Below are 25,694 nucleotides of genomic sequence, written 5' to 3'. Positions count from 1 at the left end.
CTGTGGCATTCTAGAACTTTCGATACAACATTTTCCTCGAGCTTTACTGGTGATTTTTCAATGCATTCGCATATACTTGTTGTATCTAAGGAAAATGTTCATGGGGCGTTTATTATTTTTCTGGGTGGGTACACTAAAACATAAAACTGTTTTGTCTAATCATTTTTATGTGTCGACTTAGTTAAACAGTTTTATTCCTTGACTTTGGAATTAAGTAAACTTAACAACGTATTCTTTTGATCGTTTTTTAGGCTATTTTTTTAAGAATATTTGAGTTCCGATCCAATAGCTTAGTTATGTATTGAACATTTAAGACATTGTTTTATCCTCATTTTTACCCTCCCTTTGACGCAGATGGGGCATTATATATTTTTAGATATATTTTTCAGACCCCCTAATTTCAATCAAAAATATATTTTGGTATTTTCTAACTGCAAAAAATGGTCTATAGTAACGAAAAAAAATCTGTTAGATCATCAGAATAAACTAAAATATAAAAAATAAAAAAAGTAGTTTGAAATTTTTTTTTTCATTCATATTCAAAAATTTATCAATTTAGCAAATTAAAGAAATTTCAATGATGAATAGTAACTGTTTTTCTTAGATCTAAATAACAAATAAGTGCAGATTGAAAAATTATTGATGGGAAAGGAGCCGTGCTAGGAAGATTTCAACTTTAACTCAGAAAAGACACCGGTATTTTTATGGTATATTTCGTAACCATAAATTATTAAATGCTGAATATAAAATTTTTAACTTACTTTAACCTAAATTAATACAAAATATTGAAAGAAGTATGAAAACATTCTGCGTCAAAGGGTTAATAATACCTTACTTCTAATTTATAACAAAGTATTCTTTTTTATTCGTAAGAGATTTTTTTTCTTCAGTGAACATGCCATAAACTTCCGCGTGCCCTATCCAATAATTGCTCTAGAGAATTTAGGTCAAAAACTAAAATTAATTTTCGCTAAATTTTTACTCATTCTATTAATAAGAATGAATATAGAACATAAAGTTAGCAATATAATAGATTTCGCAAATTGTGCTATATGGGGCACCTTTCTCTCATTAAATTCTCATTAATTTAATTAAAATTTAAAAATAGAAAAAGTGAGTTCTAGAAAAAATAATACTGATTTTTTTTCCGAAATATCAAAATTCAAACGAATTATACCAGGATAAATCAGGATTATGCAGTAGGGAAGTTATAATGCAATAATCTGCTTAACTTTCAAACCACGTAACTAATTTAAAACAAAAAAAGTGAGTCTTGGTAAACCTAGAATAAACCACTAAGTCTCAAATACTGATTTTTTTTTTCTCGTGATATATCAAAATGCTAACAAACTATGGCAGGAAAATTTGAATTAAGCAGTGAGGAAGTTATCCTGCGATAATGTGCTTGCACTTAGACATCTTAAAAATATTTTTTCATTATTTGAAATTTCATGATTCACCCAAGTTTCACGCGAATTCACTTTTCTCTGAACTTTAAGGTATTAATTTAGGTTAAACGGAATTTTCCTAGCAAATTTTCTTCCATGGTATAAAGTCCTCTAAACCGCAAGGAAACTTGTTATTTCTTTCCAAATACATAAAACTTAAAAAACAGTTATTTTCTGTTTAATTTTTATCGTGGTGGAATCTTACTATCGTGATACAGCTAAACAGTTTTACAAAGTACTGCATGAATTTATCTTATCGTAGAAATGGTTAAACATTGATTTCATGATTTATATCGCAATCCTCAGTCACTGCCACTTTTCTGTGCCAAATTATTTCGATTTTCCGTGGATACTTCGTCTATTGTTGAACGATATCGAATACATCTGCTTTGATAAAAGCTCCGTGTTCGCCCCATTTTGTCAATGCCCGCACCTCCATTATTCGAACGGTTATCCCTGTTTAAAAAGGTATATCTGGCAGAAAGATTGATGCTCAGATCAAGACCTTTGCATTCAAAGTCATAAATTTCCAAAATTTGAGGTACTTTTGCTTCCTTCTCTGGGGACAGCCGGTAAACAGGACATATTCAGGTAAAGTTTCCGCACGTAGGAAGCTTTGGATTTGGTGTCCAGGGTAGACGAGAATAATAATTGAGAGAAGTTGAGGGTAATTTGTTAGATTCAGGCTTTTCTGGACTCCTGTTGGCTGGAATAAAGGGCAGTTTGTCTAATTAGGGTTTAGTAGCTCTTAATCGTACATATCATGTTTACCTTTTCGATTCGTGGGGTAAAGCTATCGGGTTTTTATTTTTCAGAATGTACTCAGTGTTATACATCGAGTAATAAAGGAGCTTTGTGTACTTCAGTGATTAATACTTTCTCACGGACTACAATTACTGATACTTGAAATCGAGGGTAAGCAGATTTTTTTAAAAATTTATTTCCTTAAGTAATCTATTTTTTATTTTATTTCATTTAATTAATTTGTTTGTTTATTTATTTGAATCTCGTTTCCATCTTTGAATGCAAGAAAACTTTTTTTTTCTGACCAGAGCTTGCCTAGTTCATCATACTTTTTAAGGATCCGTTAATTTACCGCTTATCATTGTTTTAATAATCCTTAAGTTTTCTAAATAATTGGGGTTATTAAAACAGTAGTTTAACTAATCCCAAGTATAATTAAGATTTTAACTTGTCTTTTTTGTTTCTTCTCTCTTTTCTATTTCCCCCTTTGCCCTCTTTTTTTCTCGTAGCACATGTAATGAGAGCAGCTTGCGTCTATGTTGTTTTTTTATAATTTATTTTATTTGTTTACCGCAAGAGAGTTATAGTAAAAATTATTCGATGGCTGTATGGAAAATATCATGATTTCTTCATTTTAAATAATTTATTTATTAATTAATTAATTTAAATATTTTTATTTCAATCGTAAATAATTTATTAAATAATTAATGAATAATTTATTTATTTTAATATTATTAAATAATATGCTTACTTTTCACTTATTTATTCTATTTGTTTAACTGCGGAAGAGTAATAAAATGATAATAAAAATTATTCATGACTCAATAACATATATTGTGAAGCAGAGCTTTGTTTACAAAAGAGATTTTCAGCGCAGTAAGAAAATCTAAATTATTCTCACGAGATAAAGATATTTATTTATGAGATCGAGATTATTATTAAATATTCTGAAAGCTGACAGTATAGATTATCTCTTTAGTGTATTACTAAATGCACTACTACTTTTGACTTTTTGGCTGCTTTTAAAATTGAATATTATATAAAGCCCATGTGAATATAAGTCAAATCCGCTTATGTGCTTTGTTAATTTATTTTACATTGAAGATAAGATTATTATATTAAAAACATGCGAAGTGTTTATAATTTTTTGGGAAAATTTTATGTACTTATTAACGAAAACATTTAATTAAAAACAACTGTTTTTGTAAAAACCCGATCTGCATGATCGTAAAAAAAAATTAAATGATGCATTTCAAATTTATTTCGTTATTATTTAAATGAATTTTAAAAATCGATAGAGTGTGCCTTACTCAAGCTTTACGTGATTACATAGCTAACATTAATTTATCAAATTTCTAATTAAACCTCTGAATGTAATTGCAGAATATCAATTTCCAAAAATACCATTATTCTTCCCTCAGCTTGTGCTTTCATCTATTTTTTCTGAATAGTTCTTCTTCCTTCGCCGCAAACAATTAATTTCAAAGCCTAATTCAGAAAAAGCATCGAATCTAGAATTAACAGTAATTGCGTTAAAACTAGAGTAGGGCATGTTTCACAAAATTCGCGATTCTCCTCAAAATTATAATGAGATTTTGCAAGGTAATAAGGTAATAGTAAAAGAATGTCAACTAGCACATATATATGTATATTTTAACTATTCATAATATTTTTATTTACGAAAAGAAAATATTTTTATGTTTTCCATTTGATATATATATATATATATAATGTATATAATTTTAATTTTACTTTCTGGATATTTCGCTATATCTTGAGTACTTTTTAAGCAAATTAAAAAGTTTTTACACTCAATTATAAAATTTGTTTATCAAAAGATAATTCCATGCAAAAGATAGTTTTTGATAAATATTTATTTTTTTTATTATTTTATTTAATAATGGTCAAAGAATTTTTGAATTGTAAGCTAGATCATTTTTTGCATCATTTTAAAGAACGTAATTTCACATTGCAAAATGCAAAACTTGGGCAAAATCGGTCGAATTGTTAATGAGAAATCAAATTTTAAGTATCTGACTTTTTTAATTTCTCGGGAAATATTTGACCAATTTCGCTTAAATTTCGTATTTTGCCATGTAAAACTACATTCTTTAAAATGACGTAAAAAGTTGTATACCTCACATTTCAAAAATTTTTCGACCATTATTAAATAAAATAACAGAAATAATAAATATTTACTAAAAGTTATATTTTGCATGGAATTATCTTTGGATAAACGAATTTTACAATTGTGTTTAAAATTTGTTTAATTCGCTTAAAAAGTACTTGAGATATAGCGAAATACCCAAAAAGTAAAATTAAAACGACGGGGTCCAAACTTAGGAGCTCTCACCTGACCGAACTATTGGGACCAATTTTCCCAGACGCTATCCCCTACATTTTAGGGGTCAAGAATCCAAATCCATCGAAAAACTATATGCTTATGCAGAGAAAGTACGTTTTTGTGTATAATTTTGTAACTTAAAATATTGTCTGTGCTTATTAACTAATATATTTGAGATCACACCCATCGAGAGATTAAGATTGAGTTCGAGAATATGAAAATCCGATGATTAAATCAAAGAAAATTCAGAATAATCGTTTTTTTTTTCCTTTTTTACGCGCTATACATAAAACCTTTAAAATAAGCTAAGAATACAAAGAAACATCCACTTTGGTAAAGCTTCTGAGGCTACAGTCTGAAAAAATTTAGAAAGTGGAGGCAAAATTTTTATGAGGTCATGATTATGATCATTTTATGAGGTCAAAATTTTTATGAGGTTTTATTGGCTTTAATTTCAAGTTAATTTTAGAAATTTAGTTGATCACTTGAAATACAAATATTAATTTACAACTATTTGTGGTTAACAAAAATTAATTAAAATATTTCGTTTCCTCCATCTTTTTCGACTGCTTTTTAAATTTTTTTTCTTAAATGGCTACCTTTCCAATTTTTACGTAACGGCTCTTTTTATATCATCACAGTGTCTCAGAGATATCAACTTTTGTGTCAGATTTCTTATTCTTCAAGTAGTGGCGAATTTTGAATTTTTCTACCACTACTCTTGATTTCATAAATTTTTTTTAAAGTTATTTTGCCCATCTGTTCAAATAAATGTTTTAGAAATGCATGTATAACAATTAATTTACTCCAGACATTTTGTCGTGAAGCTTTTTAAATGATGATAAAATCAAACAAAATTCAGAAATTTTTGGAATTTTAACTTTGTAAAAGTTTTTGTTCAAAACGAATAATCCTTGTAAGTTCGAGAAATGTAGGAGTACAAAAACTTGTCTAATACAGGGTGCCCCAGTGTTATGAGGACAGATTTTAAAGGGAGGTAGGGGGCAAAGATACATAGCAACGCACGGTCGAAAACTTCATAGGAAAGTAGTATGAAAGATACAAAAGAAACAAAGATCAATCTGAAATATTTATTGGTCAGAGATTATGCATGTGCTGTGGAGATGATACGCGAAAATGTCACAAAAGATGTTCTAAGTTTTCACTACTGCTAGCGATGCATGCGTTACACCGACGTGCCCAGATATATATATATATATATATATATATATATATATATATATATATATATATATATATATATATATATATATATCAAGAGACGGAAAAAAGAAAAAACTGTCACGAAAGACATTTTATTCCAGCATTTTTTTCGAGCAAAAATAAAATTTCGGAAATATCCAGGAATGTTTTTACAATCATAGCATACATATAAAACTGCTTCTTTCAAGAAAAATAACTAGATATTGCTGATTTCTTTAGAGAAAATATTATCCTCCCAAAAACTAGTTCTAACTGAACTGCCAGCATCTAGCTTTCACCCTTGGTCGAGCCATGGATTGATGAACTTGTTTAAATACACTTGAATTTTGTTTGATATCCACAACAGCACAGGCGATTTTGAAAACTTTTCGGAAGCCACTAGTGCTGCGTCACTTTTCAGTGCTCCCGAAGGAAAGAAATCCACACTGCTTAAATCAGGAGAGCGGGGTGACCAGGGACGGCTTTGGGTCTTCCGACAATCGGACCCCATAAGATAAAGTGGGTTTCTCTTTCCGTTACCAACCAAGTTTCGGCACTAACGTCTAGACTTGCTTGCTTTATTTAATAAAACTGGGCACTATCCCATACATCATGCAATATTAAAAACATTGAGTTACAAACATATTGAGTTTTGCAACATTGTGGTAGTTATACACTAACGTCTAGACACAAAAGATGGTCGATAAATGAAAATCACATACATCAGAAAGAGTGTTAGATAATTGCTTATACCAAGTGTATATTCCACCAAGCCACACCTACCAAGACATCCACAGCCCCCTGTGGAACTCCTATATCTGCATCGTCATTATTCCAGTTGCCCACGGTCACCATCGTATATGAAAGAGTCAATTGTCCTCTTGGCGGGCAGGCACTCTGTATGCTACCCTAGTTCAAGTGCAAGTTCAAGTCTTAAAGAGCAGAGCGTGTTAACTGATGAAGACCGAATATAAATATTTGTACACCAAATAATTGTAGTAGAGCGAACAACTTTGTTCTTTCGAAAAATGAACACTAATAATGACGCCAACCGAACTATGTAGGGGTCAGGTAACTGGCCTTGCGTCAGAAAGATTCTGGGTTCGATTCCCGCACAAAGCATGGATATTCTCTGTCCTTGCAGTGGAAGCAGCGTTGGCCCACTTAACATGTTAGCCCTGAAAGAGTGACCGACAAATCTGCCATTTGAATGGACGAATGACAATCCCATTAGAAGAAAAAAATATTAATAATGACACCCCTGTACTATCACTTTATTCTTCCTTGAAGAAGCCTTTTTAAAAGGCGCAAATGGGTTTAACTTTAAAAAGTTCGCAGATTCTTAATATATAAATATTTATATTTTGCAGCTGACAGAACTATTATAATTTTTGTTAGTAGATTCTAATAATAAAAGCCCTTTAAGGAAATGTCCTTTAGAGAGGAAGGCACAAATGGGTTAAGACCAGAAAAAGAATGAAGAGATTTCCATACTCAAGAAATAAATAAATAAAATAAAATAAATAAAATAAAATAAATAAAGAGTATACATTAAATAAACAATAAAACTTCTAAAAGCAGCAACTTTGTGCTAATTAAATATTGAATTAGAATTCATACTCATTTTCTTACAAAAAAAACTTAATTATTATTTAAAAAAGGAACTGACTCAGGTAATTGTATTTTTTTAATTGCACATTAAAAATATCTAATATAAAACATCTAATATAAAATTTTTGATAGCGACGATTTTGTACTAATTAAATATTGTGAATTGGATTTCCTACACGCTATTTTATATAAAAACTATTATTAATAGTTAAAAAAAACCTAACTTAAGCAATGTTTTTCAAATAAAAAAATTCAAACAAGTAGACGAAAAATAACTAGCAAAAAATATCAAAGCTATGTAAATATAGAGAAGAAAAAAAATGAAAGAAAATTTCAAATCAAACGGTCACATGGTGTATGTAATTTGTTCTTTAATAATACCAATCATAGGTCATCAAATATAGCCTGTTATCTACCTTTTGCTGTTATTTCCGGACATTCTTATCCCAACATACGTTTCTAAATAAATAAAAATTTTGTTAAATCGTTCACCGAAGAAAAAGTGATTTACCTTGAGTTCGACGCTTAACCATCCGTAGCCGTCAAGAAATGACACCTATAATCATAGTTATTTTTAAGATTTTTTTTAGTTATAATTTAAAAATACGTCATCAAATAATAATAACGATGTCGAAATGCGCAAGATGCATTAAAATTAAATTGCCGAGCGGAATCAAAAATTTAATAAATGTCCATTAAAAATGTGATATTCATTAAAATTATTTTTATATCCAAACTTAGCCGAGTGTAACCTAATGAAATTTTAGATATATTACGAGAAAATAAATTTATACTCATTTTAAATCGTGCAAGTTTTAATGCCTAAGACTATAAATACCCTTACTTACAAAAATATTTGACAGATGAAATAAGTATAGAAATTTCTTATAAGTAAACAGTCATTAAAAATGAATTCTAAACCTATTAAAATCGGAATTTTAATTTAGTGACGATATAAGCAGTGCCCTCCACTACACATAAATAATTGAAATATAGATAAAAGAAAATTAAAAAAGAGAAGTTTGTTTTTTTTGAAAAAAATTTCTTATAGGCACAATCTAAATTCTTTTAAAAAATGGGCCAGGTCCATCTATTATGGTTCTATGTATTTTAACTAGTAAAATTTTGAAAGTAATCTAGCAATATTAAATAAATAATCCCCAGAAACTGAGGATATACTAGATTAAAAACTTTATTGGCGTCGAAAAATATAAAGATGGTAATAAAAGTCTGGCAAGTTTTGAGAATTTTTGAGTTCTTTGAAACATATAGACTTTCATTAATACCTTCATATTTTTCCTCAGTCAATGAAATCAAGTCTAGAAATTTGAAGAAAAAAAAAACGGATGCAAAAATATTAATAATATGTGTGCTTATTAAAAATGCATAAATAAATAATACATAACAAACAAATACTACTTTGTTTCTGTTACATTGTGAAGATTCATAAGTGTTGTCGAATTTGAATTAGAATCTGATAACTTTATTTTATAACTCCCTACCACTTTAAAAATCGTGACTATAGTTTAATAGGCTAACTTGCCATTATTATTACTTTTTATTTCAAAAGTCCTACTGTGTGCAAAACGTTAGGATTTCTTTAATGAACTCACGAGTCTGATGTTATTCGGAGCTATTTCAGACAAGTTTTTGGGCCGCCATAAAATATTAATGGGACTAGAAAGCAATAACCTTACCAGGAATAGCAAATTTCAGTTGAAAAGTTTCATCCGGCAGAGCATTCTAAGTGAAACGACATACTTTATTTCTTTGTTATGTTAACAATACTCATATGTGGTGGTTATCTTAGCATCAGCCCTGTGAGGGGCTCTAACTAATTCATCTGAGTGAGAATAAGTAATAAATCGCCGAAGCGCAACTGTAACATTTAACATTACTAGAGAAAATTAAAATGAAGTAGCGAGATAAAACAAAAAAATTTAAGAGAGAGAGAAGAGGTTTTTGTGGCAGACTGTCTCGCCTCCCCTGGATGTATTACCCCCGTGCTTCTCAGGTGCACAGTAGCCACATAGCCTCAGAGAAATAGGAAAAATACATGATAATAAATGCGCAAAAATATATACAAGTATTTACAACTATTTACAAAATTTACGAGACAATACTCCATCGGATAGGAAAAAGGCAGTTGCCGGTCTATATTTTATAGTGTCTTTGATGAGCTATTGTTATAACCGAGTTTCAGCTAAAATTGTATATATTTATTTTAATGATAAATTATGGTGAACTTGAAAACCTTGTTATTTGAAAATAAATTTCAAGGAGGAAACAATTGATTTACCAGTCATTATCTTTTTGAGAAATTTTATAAAAGCACTTGTCCTAAATGGGTTACAACTGAATAGCTATCCAAACATATAATCTCGTAACGAGTAAATACAATTTCAGCGTTTGCTTTATTGTCTGTCCCTCATAATAAAAACTGTCAGCAGATGGCGCAGCAAGAGCAGAGAAAAAATTATAACTTTTTTCCCCTCAAAACTTTTATAGCTGATGTCAGTTGGAATGGATTGCAAAATGCGGCTTGCGCAATAAAATGTTATTAACTTTCATCGCCTTTTTATTTAACATAATTCATGTATCATTTCATTTTATATATATATCATCTTTATTAAATTGTAGATTAGAAACAATAAATGTTTATTCAAATTTAAATAAGATGTCAGTAATACCAAAGCCTCATCATAATATTTATCAACAGAAAGAAAACATGGCGGTCTATAAAAAAAGATAAATGAAAACTTACCATTACCTTTAAAGAAAAAGGAATAAATTAGATGGAACATTGTCATTTCCTAAAAAAGTAACATAAAACGACAAAATATAAATTGAACTTCTCTTAGTTTTTTTATTCTTTTTTCTTTTGCTGCTTTCATTTAAAAAGAGACATTTAAATTTTACGATTCGAATTTGAAAATTTCTCCTCTTACTTCATGTGCGCAAATAGAAGACGAGTTAAATATTCTATTTTCAATAACACAGGGGATGCGTGGGCGATAGATAAGAAATTCAACACCACAGAGTGGTTGTCCGAATATCTGTCACCCTCAGATGATAAGAATTTGCTGCATCTGGGGGGAAGTAAACCACGCTTTTCTTTAGAAGTCATCAATGCTTCACTTTTTCACCCGTTGATCTTTACTCTCGTATTTAAGTACCGTTCTCCCCACAACTACAAAAAATATGGTAGTTAAATTTTTGGCTTTTTAGAGACTGATGATTAATGGCATTGCAAAACTTCATATCAGCAGCCAAGAAGCAGTTATATTTAGACTTGGAAGATTTTATTCATTATATCTTGGTAAGGAAGACAAATATTCTCTTTGTTTGCTGATTTTATTTCATACGTATGTCAACATTTTTCTAAGTACCGAAATCGTCAGAATTTTTCTAAGTACCGAAATCGTGAGAATTTTCTAAATACCGAAATCGTGAGAATTTTTCTAAGTACCGAAATCGACAGAATTTTTCTAAGTACCGAAAGAGGCAGAAAGTTTCTAAGTACCGAAATCGCGAGAATTTTTCTAAGTACCGAAATCGGCCGAATTTTTCTAAGTACCGAAATCGACAGAATTTTTCTAAGTACCGAAAAAGGCAGAAATTTTCTAAGTACCGAAAACGTCAGAAATTTTCTAAGTACCGAAAAAGACAGGAAATTTTCTAAGTACCGAAATCGTCAGAATTTTTCTAAGTACCGAAATCGTGAGATTTTTTCAAAGTACCGAAATCGTGAAATTTTTTCTAAGTACCGAAATCGGCCGAATTTTTCTAAGTACCGAAATCGACAGAATTTTTCTAAGTACCGAAAAAGGCAGAAATTTTCTAAGTACCTAAAACGTCAGAAATTTTCTAAGTGCCGAAAACGTCAGAAATTTTCTAAGTACCGAAAAAGACAGAAATTTTCTAAGTACCGAAATCGACAGAATTTTTCTAAGTACCGAAATATTTAGAATTTTTCTAAGTACCGAAATCGTGAGATTTTTTCAAAGTTCCGAAATCGTGAAATTTTTTCTAAGTACCGAAAACGTCAGAAATTTTCAAAGTTCCGAAAAAGACAGAAATTTTCTATGTCCACACAACTTCTAAATATTTTCAAAGTACCGAAATCGTCCGAATTTTTCTAAGTACCGAAATCGGCAGAAATTTTTTAAGAACCGAAAAAGACAGAAATTTTCTATGTCAAAACAACTTCTGAATATTTTCAAAGTACTGAAAAAGGCAGAAATTTTCTAAGTACCGAAATCGTCAGAATTTTTCTAAGTACCAAAATCGTGAGATTTTTCTAAATACCGAAATCGTGAGAATTTTTCTAAGTACCGAAATCGACAGAATTTTTCTAAGTACCGAAAGAGGCAGAAAGTTTCTAAGTACCGAAATCGCGAGAATTTTTCTAAGTACCGATATCGGCCGAATTTTTCTAAGTACCGAAATCGACAGAATTTTTCTAAGTACCGAAAAAGACAGAAATTTTCTATGTCCACACAACTTCTAAATATTTTCAAAGTACCGAAATCGTCCGAATTTTTCTAAGTACCGAAATCGGCAGAAATTTTCTAAGAACCGAAAAAGACAGAAATTTTCTATGTCAAAACAACTTCTGAATATTTTCAAAGTACCGAAAACGTCAGAAATTTTCTAAATACCGACAACGTCAGAAATTTTCTAAGTACCGAAATCGGCAGAAATTTTCTATACTGAAAAAGGCAGAAATTTTCAAAGTACCGAAATAGTCCGAATTTTTCTAAGTACCGAAATCGGCAGAATTTTTCTAAGTACCGAAAAAGGCAGAATTTTTCTAAGTACCGAAATCGATAGAATTTTTCTAAGTTCCGAGAAAGGCAGAAATTTTCTATGTCCACACAACTTCTAAATATTTTCAAAGTACCGAAATCGTCCGAATTTTTCTAAGTACCGAAACCGACAGAATTTTTCTAAGTACCGATAAAGGCAGAATTTTTCTAAGTACCGAAATCGTGAGATTTTTTCAAAGTACCGAAATCGTGAAATTTTTTCTAAGTACCGAAATTGACAGAATTTTTCTAAGTACCGAAAAAGGCAGAAATTTTCTAAGTGCCGAAAACGTCAGAAATTTTCTAAGTACCAAAAAAGACAGAAATTTTCTATGTACCGAAAAAGGCAGAAATTTTCTAAGTAACGAAAACGTCAGATTTTTTCAAAGTACCGAATTCGTGAGAATTTTTCTAAGTTCCGAAATCGACAGAAATTTTCTAAGTACCTAAAACGTCAGAAATTTTCTAAGTGCCGAAAAATTTAGAATTTTTCTAAGTACCGAAATCGTGAGATTTTTTCAAAGTTCCGAAATCGTGAAATTTTTTCTAAGTACCGAAAATGTCAGAAATTTTCAAAGTTCCGAAAAAGACAGAAATTTTCTATGTCCACACAACTTCCAAATATTTTCTAAGTACCGAAATCGCGAAATTTTTTCTAAGTACCGAAATCGTCCGAATTTTTCTAAGTACCGAAATCGGCAGAAATTTTCTAAGTACCGAAAAAAAAAGAAATTTTCTATGTCAAAACAACTTCTGAATATTTTCTAAGTACTGAAAAAGGCAGAAATTTTCAAAGTACCGAAATAGTCCGAATTTTTCTAAGTACCGAAATCGACAGAATTTTTCTAAGAACCGAAAAAGGCAGAAATTTTCTAAGTACCGAAAACATCAGAAATTTTCTAAGTAGCGAAAAAGACAGAAATTTTCTATTTCAAAACAACTTCTGAATATTTTCTAAGTACCGAAATCGTCCGAATTTTTCTAAGTACCGAAATCAGCAGAAATTTTCTAAGTACCGAAAAAGACAGAAATTTTCTATGTCAAAACAACTTCTGAATATTTTCTTAGTACTGAAAAAGGCAGAAATTTTCTAAGTACCGAAATCGTCAGAATTTTTTTAAGTAGCCAAAACGTCAGAAATTTTCTAAGTGCCGAAAACGTCGGAAATTTTCTAAGTACCGAAAAAGACAGAAATTTTCTATGTCCACACAACTTCTAAATATTTTCTAAGTACCGAAATCGTGAAATTTTTTCTAAGTACCGAAATCGTCCGAATTTTTCTAAGTACCGAAATCGGCAGAAATTTTCTAAGTACCGAAATAGACAGAAATTTTCTATGTCCTCAAAACTTCCAAATATTTTCTAAGTACTGAAAAAGGCAGAAATTTTCAAAGTACCGAAATAGTCCGAATTTTTCAAAGTACCGAAATCGACAGAATTTTTCTAAGTACCGAAAACATCAGAAATTTTCTAAGTAGCGAAAAAGACAGAAATTTTCTATTTCAAAACAACTTCTGAATATTTTCTAAGTACCGAAATCGTGAGATTTTTTCTAAGTACCGAAAACGTGAGAAATTTTCTAAGTACCGAAAAAGACAGAATTTTTCTACGTACCGAAATCGGCAGAAATTTTCTAAGTACCGAAAAAGACAGAAATTTTCAAAGTACCGAAATCGTCCGAATTTTTCTAAGTACCGAAATCGACAGAATTTTTCTAAGTACCGAAAAAGACAGAAATTTTCTATGTCAAAACAACTTCTGAATATTTTCTTAGTACTGAAAAAGGCAGAAATTTTCTAAGTACCGAAATCGTCAGAATTTTTTTAAGTAGCGAAAACGTCAGAAATTTTCTAAGTGCCGAAAACGTCGGAAATTTTCTAAGTACCGAAAAAGACAGAAATTTTCTATGTCCACACAACTTCTAAATATTTTCAAAGTACCGAAATTGTCCGAATTTTTCTAAGTACCGAAATCGGCAGAAATTTTCTAAGAACCGAAAAAGACAGAAATTTTCTATGTCAAAACAACTTCTGAATATTTTCAAAGTACTGAAAAAGGCAGAAATTTTCTAAGTACCGAAATCGTCAGAATTTTTCTAAGTACCGAAATCGACAGAATTTTTCTAAGTACCGAAAGAGGCAGAAATTTTCTAAGTACCGAAAACGTCAGAAATTTTCTAAATACCGACAACGTCAGAAATTTTCTAAGTACCGAAATCGGCAGAAATTTTCTAAGTACTGAAAAGGCAGAAATTTTCAAAGTACCGAAATAGTCCGAATTTTTCTAAGTACCGAAATCGGCAGAATTTTTCTAAGTACCGAAAAAGGCAGAATTTTTCTAAGTACCGAAATCGTCAGAATTTTTCTAAGTACCGAAATCGTGAGATTTTTCTAAGAACCGAAATCGTGAGAATTTTTCTAAGTACCGAAACCGACAGAATTTTTCTAAGTACCGATAAAGGCAGAATTTTTCTAAGTACCGAAATCGTGAGATTTTTTCAAAGTACCGAAATCGTGAAATTTTTTCTAAGTACCGAAATTGACAGAATTTTTCTAAGTACCGAAAAAGGCAGAAATTTTCTAAGTGCCGAAAACGTCAGAAATTTTCTAAGTACCAAAAAAGACAGAAATTTTCTATGTACCGAAAAAGGCAGAAATTTTCTAAGTAACGAAAACGTCAGATTTTTTCAAAGTACCGAATTCGTGAGAATTTTTCTAAGTTCCGAAATCGACAGAAATTTTCTAAGTACCTAAAACGTCAGAAATTTTCTAAGTGCCGAAAAATTTAGAATTTTTCTAAGTACCGAAATCGTGAGATTTTTTCAAAGTTCCGAAATCGTGAAATTTTTTCTAAGTACCGAAAATGTCAGAAATTTTCAAAGTTCCGAAAAAGACAGAAATTTTCTATGTCCACACAACTTCCAAATATTTTCTAAGTACCGAAATCGCGAAATTTTTTCTAAGTACCGAAATCGGCAGAAATTTTCTAAGTACCGAAAAAGACAGAAATTTTCTATGTCAAAACAACTTCTGAATATTTTCTTAGTACTGAAAAAGGCAGAAATTTTCTAAGTACCGAAATCGTCAGAATTTTTTTAAGTAGCGAAAACGTCAGAAATTTTCTAAGTGCCGAAAACGTCGGAAATTTTCTAAGTACCGAAAAAGACAGAAATTTTCTATGTCCACACAACTTCTAAATATTTTCAAAGTACCGAAATCGTCCGAATTTTTCTAAGTACCGAAATCGGCAGAAATTTTCTAAGAACCGAAAAAGACAGAAATTTTCTATGTCAAAACAACTTCTGAATATTTTCAAAGTACTGAAAAAGGCAGAAATTTTCTAAGTACCGAAATCGTCAGAATTTTTCTAAGTACCGAAATCGACAGAATTTTTCTAAGTACCGAAAGAGGCAGAAATTTTCTAAGTACCGAAAACGTCAGAAATTTTCTAAATACCGACAACGTCAGAAATTTTCTAAGTACCGAAATCGGCAGAAATTTTCTAAGTACTGAAAAGGCAGAAATTTTCAAAGTACCGAAATAGTCCGAATTTTTCTAAGTACCGAAATCGGCAGAATTTTTCTAAGTACCGAAAAAGGCAGAATTTTTCTAAGTACCGAAATCGTCAGAATTTTTCTAAGTACCGAAATCGTGAGATTTTTCTAAGAACCGAAATCGTGAGAATTTTTCTAAGTACCGAAACCGACAGAATTTTTCTAAGTACCGATAAAGGCAGAATTTTTCTAAGTACCGAAATCGTGAGATTTTTTCAAAGTACCGAAATCGTGAAATTTTTTCTAAGTACCGAAATTGACAGAATTTTTCTAAGTACCGAAAAAGGCAGAAATTTTCTAAGTGCCGAAAACGTCAGAAATTTTCTAAGTACCAAAAAAGACAGAAATTTTCTATGTACCGAAAAAGGCAGAAATTTTCTAAGTAACGAAAACGTCAGATTTTTTCAAAGTACCGAATTCGTGAGAATTTTTCTAAGTTCCGAAATCGACAGAATTTTTCTAAGTACCGAAAAAGGCAGAAATTTTCTAAGTGCCGAAAACGTCAGAAATTTTCTAAGTACCAAAAAAGACAGAAATTTTCTATGTACCGAAAAAGGCAGAAATTTTCTAAGTAACGAAAACGTCAGATTTTTTCAAAGTACCGAATTCGTGAGAATTTTTCTAAGTTCCGAAATCGACAGAAATTTTCTAAGTACCTAAAACGTCAGAAATTTTCTAAGTGCCGAAAAATTTAGAATTTTTCTAAGTACCGAAATCGTGAGATTTTTTCAAAGTTCCGAAATCGTGAAATTTTTTCTAAGTACCGAAAATGTCAGAAATTTTCAAAGTTCCGAAAAAGACAGAAATTTTCTATGTCCACACAACTTCCAAATATTTTCTAAGTACCGAAATCGCGAAATTTTTTCTAAGTACCGAAATCGTCCGAATTTTTCTAAGTACCGAAATCGGCAGAAATTTTCTAAGTACCGAAAAAAAAAGAAATTTTCTATGTCAAAACAACTTCTGAATATTTTCTAAGTACTGAAAAAGGCAGAAATTTTCAAAGTACCGAAATAGTCCGAATTTTTCTAAGTACCGAAATCGACAGAATTTTTCTAAGAACCGAAAAAGGCAGAAATTTTCTAAGTACCGAAAACATCAGAAATTTTCTAAGTAGCGAAAAAGACAGAAATTTTCTATTTCAAAACAACTTCTGAATATTTTCTAAGTACCGAAATCGTCCGAATTTTTCTAAGTACCGAAATCAGCAGAAATTTTCTAAGTACCGAAAAAGACAGAAATTTTCTATGTCAAAACAACTTCTGAATATTTTCTTAGTACTGAAAAAGGCAGAAATTTTCTAAGTACCGAAATCGTCAGAATTTTTTTAAGTAGCCAAAACGTCAGAAATTTTCTAAGTGCCGAAAACGTCGGAAATTTTCTAAGTACCGAAAAAGACAGAAATTTTCTATGTCCACACAACTTCTAAATATTTTCTAAGTACCGAAATCGTGAAATTTTTTCTAAGTACCGAAATCGTCCGAATTTTTCTAAGTACCGAAATCGGCAGAAATTTTCTAAGTACCGAAATAGACAGAAATTTTCTATGTCCTCAAAACTTCCAAATATTTTCTAAGTACTGAAAAAGGCAGAAATTTTCAAAGTACCGAAATAGTCCGAATTTTTCTAAGTACCGAAATCGACAGAATTTTTCTAAGTACCGAAAACATCAGAAATTTTCTAAGTAGCGAAAAAGACAGAAATTTTCTATTTCAAAACAACTTCTGAATATTTTCTAAGTACCGAAATCGTGAGATTTTTTCTAAGTACCGAAAACGTGAGAAATTTTCTAAGTACCGAAAAAGACAGAATTTTTCTACGTACCGAAATCGGCAGAAATTTTCTAAGTACCGAAAAAGACAGAAATTTTCAAAGTACCGAAATCGTCCGAATTTTTCTAAGTACCGAAATCGACAGAATTTTTCTAAGTACCGATAAAGGCAGAAATTTTCTATGTCAAAACAACTTCTGAATATTTTCTAAGTACTGAAAAAGGCAGAAATTTTCTAAGTACCGAAATCGTCAGAATTTTTCTAAGTACCGAAATCGTCAGAATTTTTTTAAGTAGCGAAAACGTCAGAAATTTTCTAAGTGCCGAAAACGTCGGAAATTTTCTAAGTACCGAAAAAGACAGAAAATTTCTATGTCCACACAACTTCTAAATATTTTCAAAGTACCGAAATCGTCCGAATTTTTCTAAGTACCGAAATCGGCAGAAATTTTCTAAGAACCGAAAAAGACAGAAATTTTCTATGTCAAAACAACTTCTGAATATTTTCAAAGTACTGAAAAAGGCAGAAATTTTCTAAGTACCGAAATCGTCAGAATTTTTCTAAGTACCGAAATCGACAGAATTTTTCTAAGTACCGAAAGAGGCAGAAAGTTTCTAAGTACCAAAATCGCGAGAATTTTTCTAAGTACCGATATCGGAAGAATTTTTCTAAGTACCAAAATCGACAGAATTTTTCTAAGTACCGAAAAAGGCAGAAATTTTCTAAGTACCGAAAACGTCAGAAATTTTCTAAATACCGACAACGTCAGAAATTTTCTAAGTACCGAAATCGGCAGAAATTTTCTAAGTACTGAAAAGGCAGAAATTTTCAAAGTACCGAAATAGTCCGAATTTTTCTAAGTACCGAAATCGGCAGAATTTTTCTAAGTACCGAAAAAGGCAGAATTTTTCTAAGTACCGAAATCGTCAGAATTTTTCTAAGTACCGAAATCGTGAGATTTTTCTAAGAACCGAAATCGTGAGAATTTTTCTAAGTGCCGAAATCGACAGAATTTTTCTAAGTACCGAAAACGTCAGAAATTTTCTAAGTGCCGAAAACGTCGGAAATTTTCTAAGTACCGAAAAAGACAGAAATTTTCTATGTCCACACAACTTCTAAATATTTTCTAAGTACCGAAATCGTGAAATTTTTTCTAAGTACCGAAATCGTCCGAATTTTTCTAAGTACCGAAATCGGCAGAAATTTTCTAAGTACCGAAAAAGACAAAAATTTTCTATGTCCACACAACTTCCAAATATTTTCTAAGTACCGAAATCGCGAAATTTTTTCTAAGTACCGAAATCGTCCGAATTTTTCTAAGTACCGAAATCGGCAGAAATTTTCTAAGTACCGAAAAAAAAAGAAATTTTCTATGTCAAAACAACTTCTGAATATTTTCTAAGTACTGAAAAAGGCAGAAATTTTCAAAGTACCGAAATAGTCCGAATTTTTCTAAGTACCGAAATCGACAGAATTTTTCTAAGAACCGAAAAAGGCAGAAATTTTCTAAGTACCGAAAACATCAGAAATTTTCTAAGTAGCGAAAAAGACAGAAATTTTCTATTTCAAAACAACTTCTGAATATTTTCTAAGTACCGAAATCGTGAGATTTTTTCTAAGTACCGAAATCGTGAGATTTTTTCTAAGTACCGAAAACGTGAGAAATTTTCTAAGTACCGAAAAAGACAGAAATTTTCTAAGTACCGAAAAAGGCAGAAATTTTCTAAGTACCGAAAACGTCAGATTTTTTCAAAGTACCGAATTCGTGAGAATTTTTCTAAGTTCCGAAATCGACAGAATTTTTCTAAGTACCGAAATCGGCAGAAATTTTCTAAGTACCGAAAAAGACAGAAATTTTCTATGTCAAAACAACTTCTGAATATTTTCTTAGTACTGAAAAAGGCAGAAATTTTCTAAGTACCGAAATCGTCAGAATTTTTTTAAGTAGCGAAAACGTCAGAAATTTTCTAAGTGCCGAAAACGTCGGAAATTTTCTAAGTACCGAAAAAGACAGAAATTTTCTATGTCCACACAACTTCTAAATATTTTCAAAGTACCGAAATCGTCCGAATTTTTCTAAGTACCGAAATCGGCAGAAATTTTCTAAGAACCGAAAAAGACAGAAATTTTCTATGTCAAAACAACTTCTGAATATTTTCAAAGTACTGAAAAAGGCAGAAATTTTCTAAGTACCGAAATCGTCAGAATTTTTCTAAGTACCGAAATCGACAGAATTTTTCTAAGTACCGAAAGAGGCAGAAAGTTTCTAAGTACCGAAATCGCGAGAATTTTTCTAAGTACCGATATCGGAAGAATTTTTCTAAGTACCAAAATCGACAGAATTTTTCTAAGTACCGAAAAAGGCAGAAATTTTCTAAGTACCGAAAACGTCAGAAATTTTCTAAATACCGACAACGTCAGAAATTTTCTAAGTACCGAAATCGGCAGAAATTTTCTAAGTACTGAAAAGGCAGAAATTTTCAAAGTACCGAAATAGTCCGAATTTTTCTAAGAACCGAAATCGGCAGAATTTTTCTAAGTACCGAAAAAGGCAGAATTTTTCTAAGTACCGAAATCGTCAGAATTTTTCTAAGTACCGAAATCGTGAGATTTTTCTAAGAACCGAAATCGTGAGAATTTTTCTAAGTACCGAAACCGACAGAATTTTTCTAAGTACCGATAAAGGCAGAATTTTTCTAAGTACCGAAATCGTGAGATTTTTTCAAAGTACCGAAATCGTGAAATTTTTTCTAAGTACCGAAATTGACAGAATTTTTCTAAGTACCGAAAAAGGCAGAAATTTTCTAAGTGCCGAAAACGTCAGAAATTTTCTAAGTACCAAAAAAGACAGAAATTTTCTATGTACCGAAAAAGGCAGAAATTTTCTAAGTAACGAAAACGTCAGATTTTTTCAAAGTACCGAATTCGTGAGAATTTTTCTAAGTTCCGAAATCGACAGAAATTTTCTAAGTACCTAAAACGTCAGAAATTTTCTAAGTGCCGAAAAATTTAGAATTTTTCTAAGTACCGAAACCGACAGAATTTTTCTAAGTACCGATAAAGGCAGAATTTTTCTAAGTACCGAAATCGTGAGATTTTTTCAAAGTTCCGAAATCGTGAAATTTTTTCTAAGTACCGAAAATGTCAGAAATTTTCAAAGTACCGAAAAAGACAGAAATTTTCTATGTCCACACAACTTCTAAATATTTTCTAAGTACCGAAATCGTGAAATTTTTTCTAAGTACCGAAATCGTCTGAATTTTTCTAAGTACCGAAATCGGCAGAAATTTTCTAAGTACCGAAAAAGACAGAAATTTTCTATGTCCTCAAAACTTCCAAATATTTTCTAAGTACTGAAAAAGGCAGAAATTTTCAAAGTACCGAAATAGTCCGAATTTTTCTAAGTACCGAAATCGACAGAATTTTTCTAAGTACCGAAAAAGGCAGAAATTTTCTAAGTACCGAAAACGTCAGATTTTTTCAAAGTACCGAATTCGTGAGAATTTTTCTAAGTTCCGAAATCGACAGAATTTTTCTACGTACCGAAATCGGCAGAAATTTTCTAAGTACCGAAAAAGACAGAAATTTTCTAAGTACCGAAATCGTCCGAATTTTTCTAAGTACCGAAATCGACAGAATTTTTCTAAGTACCGATAAAGGCAGAAATTTTCTATGTCAAAACAACTTCTGAATATTTTCTAAGTACTGAAAAAGGCAGAAATTTTCTAAGTACCGAAATCGTCAGAATTTTTTTAAGTAGCGAAAACGTCAGAAATTTTCTAAGTGCCGAAAACGTCGGAAATTTTCTAAGTACCGAAAAAAAAAGAAATTTTCTATGTCAAAACAACTTCTGAATATTTTCTAAGTACTGAAAAAGGCAGAAATTTTCAAAGTACCGAAATAGTCCGAATTTTTCTAAGTACCGAAATCGACAGAATTTTTCTAAGAACCGAAAAAGGCAGAAATTTTCTAAGTACCGAAAACATCAGAAATTTTCTAAGTAGCGAAAAAGACAGAAATTTTCTATTTCAAAACAACTTCTGAATATTTTCTAAGTACCGAAATCGTGAGATTTTTTCTAAGTACCGAAATCGTGAGATTTTTTCTAAGTACCGAAAACGTGAGAAATTTTCTAAGTACCGAAAAAGACAGAAATTTTCTAAGTACCGAAAAAGGCAGAAATTTTCTAAGTACCGAAAACGTCAGATTTTTTCAAAGTACCGAATTCGTGAGAATTTTTCTAAGTTCCGAAATCGAGAGAATTTTTCTAAGTACCGAAATCGGCAGAAATTTTCTAAGTACCGAAAAAGACAGAAATTTTCTATGTCAAAACAACTTCTGAATATTTTCTTAGTACTGAAAAAGGCAGAAATTTTCTAAGTACCGAAATCGTCAGAATTTTTTTAAGTAGCGAAAACGTCAGAAATTTTCTAAGTGCCGAAAACGTCGGAAATTTTCTAAGTACCGAAAAAGACAGAAATTTTCTATGTCCACACAACTTCTAAATATTTTCAAAGTACCGAAATCGTCCGAATTTTTCAAAGTACCGAAATCGGCAGAAATTTTCTAAGAACCGAAAAAGACAGAAATTTTCTATGTCAAAACAACTTCTGAATATTTTCAAAGTACTGAAAAAGGCAGAAATTTTCTAAGTACCGAAATCGTCAGAATTTTTCTAAGTACCGAAATCGACAGAATTTTTCTAAGTACCGAAAGAGGCAGAAAGTTTCTAAGTACCGAAAACGTCAGAAATTTTCTAAATACCGACAACGTCAGAAATTTTCTAAGTACCGAAATCGGCAGAAATTTTCTAAGTACTGAAAAGGCAGAAATTTTCAAAGTACCGAAATAGTCCGAATTTTTCTAAGAACCGAAATCGGCAGAATTTTTCTAAGTACCGAAAAAGGCAGAATTTTTCTAAGTACCGAAATCGTCAGAATTTTTCTAAGTACCGAAATCGTGAGATTTTTCTAAGAACCGAAATCGTGAGAATTTTTCTAAGTACCGAAACCGACAGAATTTTTCTAAGTACCGATAAAGGCAGAATTTTTCTAAGTACCGAAATCGTGAGATTTTTTCAAAGTACCGAAATCGTGAAATTTTTTCTAAGTACCGAAATTGACAGAATTTTTCTAAGTACCGAAAAAGGCAGAAATTTTCTAAGTGCCGAAAACGTCAGAAATTTTCTAAGTACCAAAAAAGACAGAAATTTTCTATGTACCGAAAAAGGCAGAAATTTTCTAAGTAACGAAAACGTCAGATTTTTTCAAAGTACCGAATTCGTGAGAATTTTTCTAAGTTCCGAAATCGACAGAAATTTTCTAAGTACCTAAAACGTCAGAAATTTTCTAAGTGCCGAAAAATTTAGAATTTTTCTAAGTACCGAAATCGTGAGATTTTTTCAAAGTTCCGAAATCGTGAAATTTTTTCTAAGTACCGAAAATGTCAGAAATTTTCAAAGTTCCGAAAAAGACAGAAATTTTCTATGTCCACACAACTTCTAATTATTTTCAAAGTACCGAAATCGTCCGAATTTTTCTAAGTACCGAAATCGGCAGAAATTTTCTAAGTACCGAAAAAGACAGAAATTTTCTATGTCAAAACAACTTCTGAATATTTTCTAAGTACCGAAAAAGGCAGAATTTTTCTAAGTACCGAAATCGTCAGAATTTTTCTAAGTACCGAAATCGTGAGATTTTTCTAAGAACCGAAATCGTGAGAATTTTTCTAAGTGCCGAAATCGACAGAATTTTTCTAAGTACCGAAAACGTCAGAAATTTTCTAAGTGCCGAAAACGTCGGAAATTTTCTAAGTACCGAAAAAGACAGAAATTTTCTATGTCCACACAACTTCTAAATATTTTCTAAGTACCGAAATCGTGAAATTTTTTCTAAGTACCGAAATCGTCCGAATTTTTCTAAGTACCGAAATCGGCAGAAATTTTCTAAGTACCGAAAAAGACAAAAATTTTCTATGTCCACACAACTTCCAAATATTTTCTAAGTACCGAAATCGCGAAATTTTTTCTAAGTACCGAAATCGTCCGAATTTTTCTAAGTACCGAAATCGGCAGAAATTTTCTAAGTACCGAAAAAAAAAGAAATTTTCTATGTCAAAACAACTTCTGAATATTTTCTAAGTACTGAAAAAGGCAGAAATTTTCAAAGTACCGAAATAGTCCGAATTTTTCTAAGTACCGAAATCGACAGAATTTTTCTAAGAACCGAAAAAGGCAGAAATTTTCTAAGTACCGAAAACATCAGAAATTTTCTAAGTAGCGAAAAAGACAGAAATTTTCTATTTCAAAACAACTTCTGAATATTTTCTAAGTACCGAAATCGTGAGATTTTTTCTAAGTACCGAAATCGTGAGATTTTTTCTAAGTACCGAAAACGTGAGAAATTTTCTAAGTACCGAAAAAGACAGAAATTTTCTAAGTACCGAAAAAGGCAGAAATTTTCTAAGTACCGAAAACGTCAGATTTTTTCAAAGTACCGAATTCGTGAGAATTTTTCTAAGTTCCGAAATCGACAGAATTTTTCTAAGTACCGAAATCGGCAGAAATTTTCTAAGTACCGAAAAAGACAGAAATTTTCTATGTCAAAACAACTTCTGAATATTTTCTTAGTACTGAAAAAGGCAGAAATTTTCTAAGTACCGAAATCGTCAGAATTTTTTTAAGTAGCGAAAACGTCAGAAATTTTCTAAGTGCCGAAAACGTCGGAAATTTTCTAAGTACCGAAAAAGACAGAAATTTTCTATGTCCACACAACTTCTAAATATTTTCAAAGTACCGAAATCGTCCGAATTTTTCTAAGTACCGAAATCGGAAGAAATTTTCTAAGAACCGAAAAAGACAGAAATTTTCTATGTCAAAACAACTTCTGAATATTTTCAAAGTACTGAAAAAGGCAGAAATTTTCTAAGTACCGAAATCGTCAGAATTTTTCTAAGTACCGAAATCGACAGAATTTTTCTAAGTACCGAAAGAGGCAGAAAGTTTCTAAGTACCGAAATCGCGAGAATTTTTCTAAGTACCGATATCGGAAGAATTTTTCTAAGTACCAAAATCGACAGAATTTTTCTAAGTACCGAAAAAGGCAGAAATTTTCTAAGTACCGAAAACGTCAGAAATTTTCTAAATACCGACAACGTCAGAAATTTTCTAAGTACCGAAATCGGCAGAAATTTTCTAAGTACTGAAAAGGCAGAAATTTTCAAAGTACCGAAATAGTCCGAATTTTTCTAAGAACCGAAATCGGCAGAATTTTTCTAAGTACCGAAAAAGGCAGAATTTTTCTAAGTACCGAAATCGTCAGAATTTTTCTAAGTACCGAAATCGTGAGATTTTTCTAAGAACCGAAATCGTGAGAATTTTTCTAAGTACCGAAACCGACAGAATTTTTCTAAGTACCGATAAAGGCAGAATTTTTCTAAGTACCGAAATCGTGAGATTTTTTCAAAGTACCGAAATCGTGAAATTTTTTCTAAGTACCGAAATTGACAGAATTTTTCTAAGTACCGAAAAAGGCAGAAATTTTCTAAGTGCCGAAAACGTCAGAAATTTTCTAAGTACCAAAAAAGACAGAAATTTTCTATGTACCGAAAAAGGCAGAAATTTTCTAAGTAACGAAAACGTCAGATTTTTTCAAAGTACCGAATTCGTGAGAATTTTTCTAAGTTCCGAAATCGACAGAAATTTTCTAAGTACCTAAAACGTCAGAAATTTTCTAAGTGCCGAAAAATTTAGAATTTTTCTAAGTACCGAAACCGACAGAATTTTTCTAAGTACCGATAAAGGCAGAATTTTTCTAAGTACCGAAATCGTGAGATTTTTTCAAAGTTCCGAAATCGTGAAATTTTTTCTAAGTACCGAAAATGTCAGAAATTTTCAAAGTACCGAAAAAGACAGAAATTTTCTATGTCCACACAACTTCTAATTATTTTCAAAGTACCGAAATCGTCCGAATTTTTCTAAGTACCGAAATCGGCAGAAATTTTCTAAGTACCGAAAAAGACAGAAATTTTCTATGTCAAAACAACTTCTGAATATTTTCTTAGTACTGAAAAAGGCAGAAATTTTCTAAGTACCGAAATCGTCAGAATTTTTTTAAGTAGCGAAAACGTCAGAAATTTTCTAAGTGCCGAAAACGTCGGAAATTTTCTAAGTACCGAAAAAGACAGAAATTTTCTATGTCCACACAACTTCTA

The 25,694-nt window shown here is 31.1% G+C and overlaps 1 long non-coding RNA gene across 1 annotated transcript in view; it reads left to right on the top strand.

Moving 5' to 3' along the window:
• The first annotated feature begins 222 nt into the window (after positions 1-222).
• LOC139427247 (uncharacterized) overlaps positions 223-25,694 on the top strand; it is a 64,631-nt gene continuing 39,159 nt past the window's right edge. The window contains exon 1 of the long non-coding RNA XR_011638385.2: positions 223-2,363. This is a non-coding gene — a long non-coding RNA (uncharacterized LOC139427247). The remainder of the gene's footprint in view (positions 2,364-25,694) is intronic.

This window comes from Parasteatoda tepidariorum, chromosome 12 (genome assembly GCF_982258835.1).
Source record: "Parasteatoda tepidariorum strain Cologne lab strain chromosome 12, Ptep-v5.0, whole genome shotgun sequence".
Lineage (NCBI taxonomy): Eukaryota > Metazoa > Arthropoda > Arachnida > Araneae > Theridiidae > Parasteatoda > Parasteatoda tepidariorum.
Note: the sequence above shows the minus strand (reverse complement) of the source record. Positions and strands in the feature narration are given on the sequence as shown.